Below are 10,269 nucleotides of genomic sequence, written 5' to 3'. Positions count from 1 at the left end.
TTAAAAATAAAAAAACAAAAAAGGTAACAGATGTCGCACATCCGTTTTAATATATTTATAACAAATTTTTTAATTATTATTTAAATAATAATACATAAATTAAATTTAATAATAATGATTTTATTAAATAAAATAAAATAAATTTATAAATAATTAAGTAATAATTTTAAAATAATTAAATAATATTTATACATTAATTTAAAATAAAAAAATTAAAAAAAAACTAAAAACCAAAAAAAAAATGCAACGGATGTCGGATGTGGCACATCCGTTTTAATATATTTATAACAAATTTTTTAATTATTATTTAAATAATAATACATAAATTAAAATTAATAATAATTATTTTATTAAATAAAATAAAATTAATTTATAAATAATTAAGTAATAATTTTAAAAAAATTAAATAATATTTATATATTAATTTAAAATACAATAAATTAAAAAAATAAAAATTAAAAAAAAAAAAACTCAACGGATGTGGCACATCCGTTGAAGAATTTTTTCTTCAACGGATGTTGACATCCGTTGAAGAAAAGAAGTGGGGTGTAGGATATTTTAAAATATAAAGGATAGTTTTGGAATTTTAGAAAAATGTGGTGGTACAGGGAGCAAAGTGGGGTGGTGTAGGGAGCAACACCCCTAGTCCTTGAGTGGCATATAATAGATATTGGAGTGTTTCATCCTACATCTTCAAGATCTCTCATCCTACACCTCCAAACATTCTACTTTTAACCTTCTGACATCTTATCATTATCCTACACCTTTAACTTTATAAAAAAATTTATTTTTAATTTTAATAAATATATTTTTATTTTATTTTCTTTTTCTTGTTAAAAAGACTCTACACCACCTTAATAATAATTAAATTTAAAATTCTAATATTATTTAATATAATTTTATATTTTAATAATTATTAAAATATAATTTATATTATAATAATAGTTATATTAAAAATATAAAAATAAAATAATTAAAATAAAAATAATAAAGAAAAAGTAAAATTATATTAAATAAAATATTTAATATATTCAAATACATTAAATTATATTAATATATTAAATTAAATTAAATAATTATTAAAATGTAAATAATAAACAAAATTTTAAAACAATTATTTATCAAATAACAAATAAAATTATATTAAATAAAATATTTAAACATACTAAATTATATTAAAATATTAAATTAAATTAAATAATTATTAAAATTTATATATAAAATAAAATTTTAAAAACATTCTTTATCGGATATGGATATCCGAGTCATAACTTATCAAATATTTATATCCGATTAACAAATTTTTCAAAATTTTGTTTTTCTTAAATTTTAATAATTATTAAATTTAATTTAATATTTTAATATAATTTAATATATTTAAATATATTAAATATAATTTTAAGTATTATTTTTATTTTTATTTTTATTCTTATTTTAGTTATTATTTTTCAATTTTCTTAATAGAACTATTTAAAAAATATAAATTATATTTTATTAATTATTAAAATATAAAAATATAATAAGTAATATTATAATTTTTATTTAAGTTTAATATTTATTAAATTTTAAATAAAAAGCAAAAGTATTAACATATTTTATAAATTTTAATATATAAATAAGTTTTTTAAAATTTTCATTTTTATTTAAAATTTAATAATTATTTAATTTATTTTAATATTTTATTATAATTTAATATATTTGAATATATTAAATCAAATTGATTATTATTATTATTTATTATTATTATTATTATTTTTATTTTACTTTTATATTTTTAATATAACTATTATTATAATATAAATTATATTTTAATAATTATTAAAATACAAAATTATTTTAAAAAATATTTAAATTTTAAATTAAATTAAATTAAATTATTATTAAGATAGTGAAGATTGTTTTTAATAAAAAAAAATGAAAAATATTTATTAAAGTTAAAAATAAAGTTTTGAAAAAGTTGGAGGTGCAGAATGAGAGATGCTAGAAGGTTAAAAGTGGAATTTTTGGAGGTGTAGGATGAGATCTTGGAGGTGTAATGAAACACTCTAGATATTGATATGGATACAGTCAATGGAGGATGATCATTATTATGTTCTTCATTTCTTTTCCCTGTGAATTTTTATAAAATAAAATCAATTTATATTAAAGTTAAATATAAACAATTAAAAAACTTATAAAAAATTCAAATTATAAATAAATTTTAATTTGTGCAAGAAAAAAGTAAATTACAAATTATAAAGTAATTTCTTTTTTTCTAATTTGCTTTTGAAATTGTTAGTGCATGGTGCCAAAAGTGGTCGGGACATTTTGGCACAACATTATGAAGGATAAGGATAGCCTTGTAGTGAAAACGTCTTATACTAAATAAAGATGTCATTTAATGAAAATTTTGATGAAAAGTTAGAATTTTTGTCTCATTCCTAACAACAAATTCAAGTAGCATTAGTGCATGATATTGTTCGAATAATAGAGATGTGTTGCTACAAATCTCTCAATAAATCATAATCATGGTTGCAAAATTTTCCAATTCAGTTTATTACATTTATATTGTTAAATTTGTCAAATGTCACTTATTTAGACCCATTTCTTTATATTTTTCTATTTATAAATACATAATTAACTTATATCTGTTTCATGTTATTAAGAAATTAATGACTCTTCCTTTTTAGGGTGAATTCTCACCTATCGTGTGAACTTATTGTTCAATTTTTTTCAAAAGTTTTATTATTTTCGATGTTATTATTTCCAACATCAAAGATTATCATTTGCATCTAAAGGCCATTAGATGAATAGTTGAAGGAAAATTAATCATCCATAGTGTCCCTTTACAATTAGACTAAAAATGCATAGTAGTTAATGAAATTCAAGATGTTATTGTTCAAGTATCTTTATTCAATATAGAAGTTAAGTTAGTAGAGTAGACATTAAACATATTTCTAAAGTGGCTAAGGCATTTTGTCAAACCAATTTCAGTACCAACAAAAAATTTTAAGTTATGCTTATTTTTATTATATATTTAATTAAATTTATCGGTGTTGTATTAAAGATGATTTTATAACTCAATTTTAAATGGTAATGTCAAAAGTTTAGTATGAAAATTTTGTAGGTACAATGGGACAATATAATTTTTCGAGTGAATAAATTTGTTTTCCATTGTACATTTTCCTACCAGAAGGAAAACTTTCCTATAAACATTTAGTCTCAACAGTGGAAAAATTTTATTTATTTATATTTCTTAATATTATAATAATTACACTTAATTAATCAATAAATTCAATCATTTATGTTCATCAATAAATTGAGTATGAAATAGGGAAGATCATAATATAATGGATATGTCGAGTTTCAATCCATTCAAAAGTTTGATAACACAAAAGTTAATATCCAATAATACTTATAGATATGAATGAGTGACTCACAAAAAATATATATTTGACTCCATTGATGAGTTAGTTCAAAATAATTTGTTATTTTGTAATTATGATTTTTATATCATTAATTGATTGCATGCAGGTTCGATTGGCATAGTGTAAGTTTTAAATTTTGTACAATTACATTTTAAACTATATTATTAACTTACATGTGTATTTATTGAGAGTTACATAATTTAATTGCGTTGCTTATTTCACGATCCGACTTCATTTTAGGATGATGACATGTTACATATACTACAATAATATATAGTTTATCTTCAAGATAATTAGTAATTAGATTTAATTTATTTTCTTAAATACTTTAAGTTTATTTAATGATCATTTGAAATATTAGATAATTTAGATTAAATTAAAAAATTTAATTACTACAATTGTTTTGTTTTATTGGAATTTTTTAGTATTGTCTCCTGGTAAAATATTTTTTTTTACAGATTTTAAAGTTAATGTCAAAACAAACCACGTATTTAAGAAAATAACATATTTTACGTCAACTATGATTATATTTAATGTAACCTATCACTTTATAAATTAGTTAAAACGTAGATTATATTATATTGTTTTGTGTTTCTCGAGTGCAGCCTTTCAGTGTTAGGAAAAAACTAAGGTATGTTATTTTGAGTGGATTTGAGGGAGTAATTTGAGGAGATTTGAACATAATTTTTTTTGTCGTTTATTTGAATGAATTTGGAGATAAATGAGAGTCAATTTGGAAATAAAATTTGTGAGAATTAGTATAGAATTGTATTGACGTGACAAATTAAAAAAAATTATTTTCAAATTCACTCTCGTTTACCTCCAAATTCACTCAAATAAACCACAAAAAAATTTATCTTCAAATCCTCTCAAATTCCCTGAAATCCAGTCTCTCGGATCCACTCAAAAGAAGAGGGCTAAGTTTCCATAATCTCTTTCACTGTAAATTTACATAAACAAATTCAATTGATTTCACCATACACAACCACCGTTATAATTGCAACTATATAATCATTCCTTAAAGTAACAGTGTAACTAACAAGATAGCACAAACTACATTAAGGTCCCCAACCTCATACGTAGCTGCTTGTTCAAAAGTAATGACTAAAATAATTATGCAGAGCACAAAGTGCAAGCGTGAATCAAGAAACACTGTTGCAATTATACAGTAACTTCATACCAGCGACTGTCACACACAAAACAACCTCCTACCTTAAACTGGAACACATAAAAGGTCACTCTCTTTCCATTCTAGGATTTGACATGGAAAACAAAGTTTCTGTTATAATATTTTATTATTATTTGACAATTTTTATAAGAGGAAAATGGTCTTACTAAAATTAACTTTTGCATTTTTAAAGAGAAAGAAAAAGTAAAAAATAGTGAGAGATAATGTTATGTAAAAAAAAAATCTAATGTAAAGTACCATTGTCCATTTAATATTTCAACCACAAGATGACAGACAAATTATGAAGCACAATCCCCTTATAATATCTCTTCACACTTCCTTCCTTTTAACCCAACACCCTTCTTCAAAGACTCAATCTTTCTCCTTCTTTGGCATGAAACATGGCCAAGACCATAATGGGAAACATGGGATATTTTTTTACAAGCTATCTTCTAGTTCTAACAATGATGTTCTCAGCAAATGCTCAATTTGCTAAGAAGACTTACCTCGTTCAAATGGATAAGCCAGTAATGCCAAAAGCCTTCACCAACCACCTTGAATGGTATTCATCAAAGCTGAAATCGGCACTGTCCACATCTCCAGAAGCTGATGCGGACAGTGAGAAGATAATTATCTACACTTACCAGAATGCTTTTCATGGTGTTGCAGCTAAGTTGACTGAAGGAGAAGCTAAGAAGCTAGAGGCTGAAGAAGGAGTTGTGGCCATATTCCCAGATACAAAGTATGAGCTACACACTACAAGAAGTCCTGCATTCCTCGGGCTTCAACCACAAAAAGCCCCTAACGTGTGGTCAGAAAAGCTTTCGGGCCGTGATGTTATAGTGGGAGTGTTAGATACTGGGATTTGGCCAGAGAGTGAAAGCTTCAAAGATGTAAGCATGGGACCAGTACCTGCTCATTGGAAAGGTGCCTGTGAGATTGGAACAGGATTCACAAAAAGTCACTGCAATAAAAAGGTTGTGGGGGCAAGAGTGTTCTACCATGGATATGAAGCAGCAATTGGTAGAATTAATGAGCAGAAGGAGTACAAATCACCAAGAGATCAAGATGGGCATGGCACTCACACAGCAGCTACAGTTGGTGGCTCTCCTGTGCTTGGGGCTAACCTTCTTGGTTATGCTAATGGCACAGCAAGAGGAATGGCACCAGGTGCAAGGATTGCAGCTTACAAAGTGTGTTGGATTGGTGGGTGCTTTAGCTCAGATATTGTGTCAGCTATTGATAAAGCTGTGGCTGATGGAGTGGATATTCTTTCCATCTCTTTGGGTGGTGGAGTCTCCTCTTATTACCGTGATAGTTTATCTGTTGCTGCATTTGGAGCAATGGAGAAGGGTGTTTTTGTTTCATGTTCTGCAGGAAATGCAGGACCTGATCCTGCCAGCCTCACCAATGTTTCACCATGGATCACCACAGTTGGAGCCAGCACAATGGATAGAGATTTTCCAGCAGAAGTTAAGCTTGGAAATGGTAAGATAGTGACTGGAGTTTCACTCTACAAAGGGCAAAGTGTGCTTTCAATTGAGAAACAATACCCTTTGGTGTACTTGGGGAGCAACTCTAGCAGGGTTGATCCAAGATCCATGTGCTTGGAAGGGACTATGGATCCTAAAGTGGTTTCAGGAAAGATAGTTATATGTGATAGAGGCCTTAGTCCTAGAGTGCAGAAGGGTCATGTGGTGAGAAGTGCAGGAGGGGTGGGAATGATTCTCACAAATACTGAAGCTAATGGAGAAGAACTAGTTGCTGATTGCCATCTCCTTCCAGCAGTTGCAATAGGACAAAAAGAAGGAAAAGATCTCAAAAGTTATGTCCTATCTAGTCAAAGTGCTACTGCAACTCTAGCTTTTAAAGGTACGAGGTTGGGAATAAGGCCATCTCCTGTAGTGGCAGCATTTTCATCAAGAGGGCCAAATTTTCTCAGCCTTGAAATTCTGAAGCCTGATTTAGTAGCTCCTGGGGTGAATATTCTTGCTGCTTGGAGTGAGGCCATTGGTCCATCAGGTTTGAAAGTGGACAACAGGAGAGAGAAGTTCAATATACTCTCTGGAACCTCAATGTCATGCCCACATGTGAGTGGTGTAGCAGCCTTTCTCAAAGCCAGGCACCCAGAGTGGAGCCCTGCTGCTATAAAATCTGCTTTGATGACAACTGCTTATGTTCTTGACAACACCAAAAAAACTCTCACAGATGCCTCAACTGCTAAACCTTCAAGTCCTTATGATCATGGTTCTGGACACATTGACCCTATCAGAGCTCTTGACCCTGGTTTGGTATATGACATAGAGCCACAGGACTACTTTGAATTCCTATGCACACAGAATCTGACTCCAACCCAACTACAAGTTTTTGCCAAATATTCCAACAGATCTTGCAAACACTCTCTTGCGAGTCCAGGGGACTTGAACTACCCAGCCATATCATCAATCTTTACCCAGAAAACAGCCACTTCATTCTCTAGACCTGTGATTGTTCACAGAACTGTCACCAATGTTGGCCCACCTGATTCCAAATACCAAGTTGTGATCTCACCATTCGAAGGTGCTTCTGTCAAAGTTGAGCCAGAAACTCTAAATTTCACAAAAGAACACCAAAAGCTGTCTTACAAGATTACATTCACGCCAAGGGTTCGGCAAACATCTCCTGAATTTGGAAGTCTGGTATGGAAGAATGGTTTGCACACTGTGAGAAGCCCCATTGTGATAACATGGCTGGCACCACCAATGTGAATTTCAACCAGACTACTTACAAGTTCAGTAGTGCTTCTTTGTTGCAATAAGAGAATCTTCTGTACTAGGAATTAGAAGTTCATCCTTTTGTATTACCAGAAAAGTTATTATTTTAGTATTCTATCCTATGTTCCTGTTCCTCCACCTTGGACTCAACCAACATCTTCTTCATTCACGTATAATTCATAACTTCAAAGTTGCAAAATGCTTAAAAATTTCCAACAAATGTGGAACTTATTTCTGATTCTCAAATCTCAGTTGTTGTGATTACGTTAACTACTTGTTCCTCCACTGTTTTAGTTTATACACTCATGCTTCCTGAACATGCTCATTTAGTATATGAATTCTTGACTAAGGAACTGAACAATATGAATATTGAATACAATATATACACATGCAATTTTTGGTTTGTGCAGAAAAATCTGGTTCTCTTTGTGCCTTGGCAGATCATTTACTGCAACAAAACTGGATGCCACGAGTGAGGATTTCACTGTCAAACGATTATATGTCGCTTTTCATTAGTTAATTTCCTTGTGATGTAAGCATAACTCATCATTTATGAGAGTTGAAGTTTAGACAGACCCTTTTGACCATTTGGGACAGAAAAGTTAATGGATGGCAGAAAGATGAGGCAAAGCATTTACTAATGAAGCTGCACTATTCTTTTCCAGCTATTTCATTGTTTCTTCACCTCTCTATCTGTCTGTGAATTTAATTGAGTTGAACAGAAGAGGCTCATTGCATGTGCATCTCAACTGCTAAGTAGCTGGCCTCATCAAAGTTTGTGGTCCAAAGTACTTCTACAGATTCAGACACACTATTCTTTAGTACGTATGCTTTCTTTTATACAATGCCTTCAAAGTTCACCTGCATGCGCAGGTCCTATAAATCTAGTTTCCAATGTTTTTCTGAACAAAATTCAAAATAGGGCATGGTTTTTCGATGATAGTGTTTGTGACAAGACATGTTTTACATTATATTAAAGTAAAAATGTTCATACTAACTGCAATACAAATATCCAGAGCATATATAAGTAATTATATATAGTTTTTTCTTAATAAACTTCTTTATAACGAAATTTTTGTTTTTTAATTTAATTAACTAATCAAAACCCAACTATGAAAAGTTAAAATGCACTTGAATAAGGTTAATGGATGATTATTATATTCGTAACAGTGGAATGTTTATGCTGTTAATATGAAACGAGACCCACATATTCACTCTAAAATAATATAATAAATGTTTATGCTGTTTTCAAATGAGTTACTACATCAAACATTCTAAAGAGAAATTCAATTAAATAACTAAATAAATGCTTGTATTAATTATCTTGAATGAATATGTTTGTCATATTAGTTTTAGATTGATAAGGTTCAAAAACAGAATACTTAATCATTTAGCACAAGTTACTGAGATATTAAATTATAAGTTAATCAAATAGGGATAAAAATTAATCTATTAAATTAATGCAACTTTTGTCACCTACATTTAATGATTATTGATCAGTACTTTTAATTGTTTTGCTGCTTGAACAATCAATTAAATACTGTTATGGTTTTTATTTACTTATTTATTGCTTTTTTCTGCATGGGAAATGAGTTGTTAAGAAATTTAAGTCAACAAAAAGTTAGGAAGTCAGTATGCATTGCCTAATTAAACATATTTTTAGCACACTGTTAAGAGAAAGATATCATTTTTTGTAATCTCATTTTACTATCTTTATATGATTTGCTTTAGCATTTTTCTGTAAATCAGTTTGTTAAAGAAAAATATGATTGTCCAAATAATTAAATTTCCTAAAAGATGTTATCAATAGACTAATTAAACATTAAACATTAAAATCTTTGGAACTTTTGCTCTTTTTTTTTAAATAAATGGACTTTAAATTTAATTTAATCTTATTTCTAATTAATATGGAGTTTAAATATAATTTTATTTTATTTTTAATTAATATAAGTTTTGCAACACACCTCAATTATGTTAAGACATATACATCTAGAGTATGTGATTAGACATTCATCAGTATCGGAATAAAGATAGCATAATAGATTCAATTAGGATATATATTTTCAAATGGTTATGCAAAGTGAATTTTAAGTTTACTCAATTCTATAAAACAAACTTATAAGATAAGATTTGTACTTATTATATCTTATAAATTTGTCTTATCTTCACATGACTTGGGATATCTCAACTTCATCTCCATTAGTAGGAGAAATTTGAACTCTTAATAATTTTATTTAAGATTTTGGATGTCAGTTATTAAGAGATGAGAGGACTTCATCTTGCTTAAATTGGTTAAATTGCTTCATTGATACATTAGGTAAACGACTTATAAATCTTCTTCATATCTTAATAAATTTAAGGTTTAGTACATCATTTGGTTCCTAGTTTTGGGTTTTTTGTTCAAAGTCGTCCTACTTTCTTAAAAAGTTCAATAAAGCCCCATATTTCGTTAAAAACGGCTAAAAATGATCCTTTTGGCTTACGGCGTAAAAAACATAACGGTGCAATTGCCTCCGTGGCCAAAAGTAAATAATGTGTACAATTTTGCAATATGTGACATGTTTGATATATTAAGGTTTAAATTTTAAAAATAAAAATGAATGACGTGGAAAAAGTTTAACTGAGGGTTAAATAAAATTACAATTAGGTTAGAATTCATTCGCGATTTGGGGTTCAAGAATATGGTGAAAGTGATCTTCAAGTTGGGTTCATGGTTCGTTGAAGGTGCAATTGGAAGAACCTGTCTGCCAGCAACTCGTTTCAACATTCATATTCTTTCTTTCTTGATTCGTTTTTCAATTCAATCACAACAAAAGAGAGAAGGAAACCTACTGCATCCACCTCCATCTTCTTTGCGTGAGGCCACTACAACACCACCTTCACCCACGACTGCACTTTTTTCGCCTTGCCGTTAGCGTCAGAGCTAGACGTGATCAGGTGT

General features: G+C 28.7%; 1 pseudogene; it reads left to right on the top strand.

Moving 5' to 3' along the window:
• The first annotated feature begins 4,895 nt into the window (after positions 1-4,895).
• Positions 4,896-7,466, top strand: LOC124844232 (subtilisin-like protease SBT1.3 pseudogene; annotated as a pseudogene).
• Positions 7,467-10,269: the final 2,803 nt, after the last annotated feature.

The sequence above is a fragment of the Vigna umbellata genome, chromosome 3 (genome assembly GCF_029865625.1).
Source record: "Vigna umbellata cultivar VRB3 chromosome 3, Vumbellata_1.0, whole genome shotgun sequence".
Taxonomy (NCBI): Eukaryota; Viridiplantae; Streptophyta; class Magnoliopsida; order Fabales; family Fabaceae; genus Vigna; species Vigna umbellata.
This window is presented reverse-complemented; position numbering and strand designations above follow the sequence as displayed.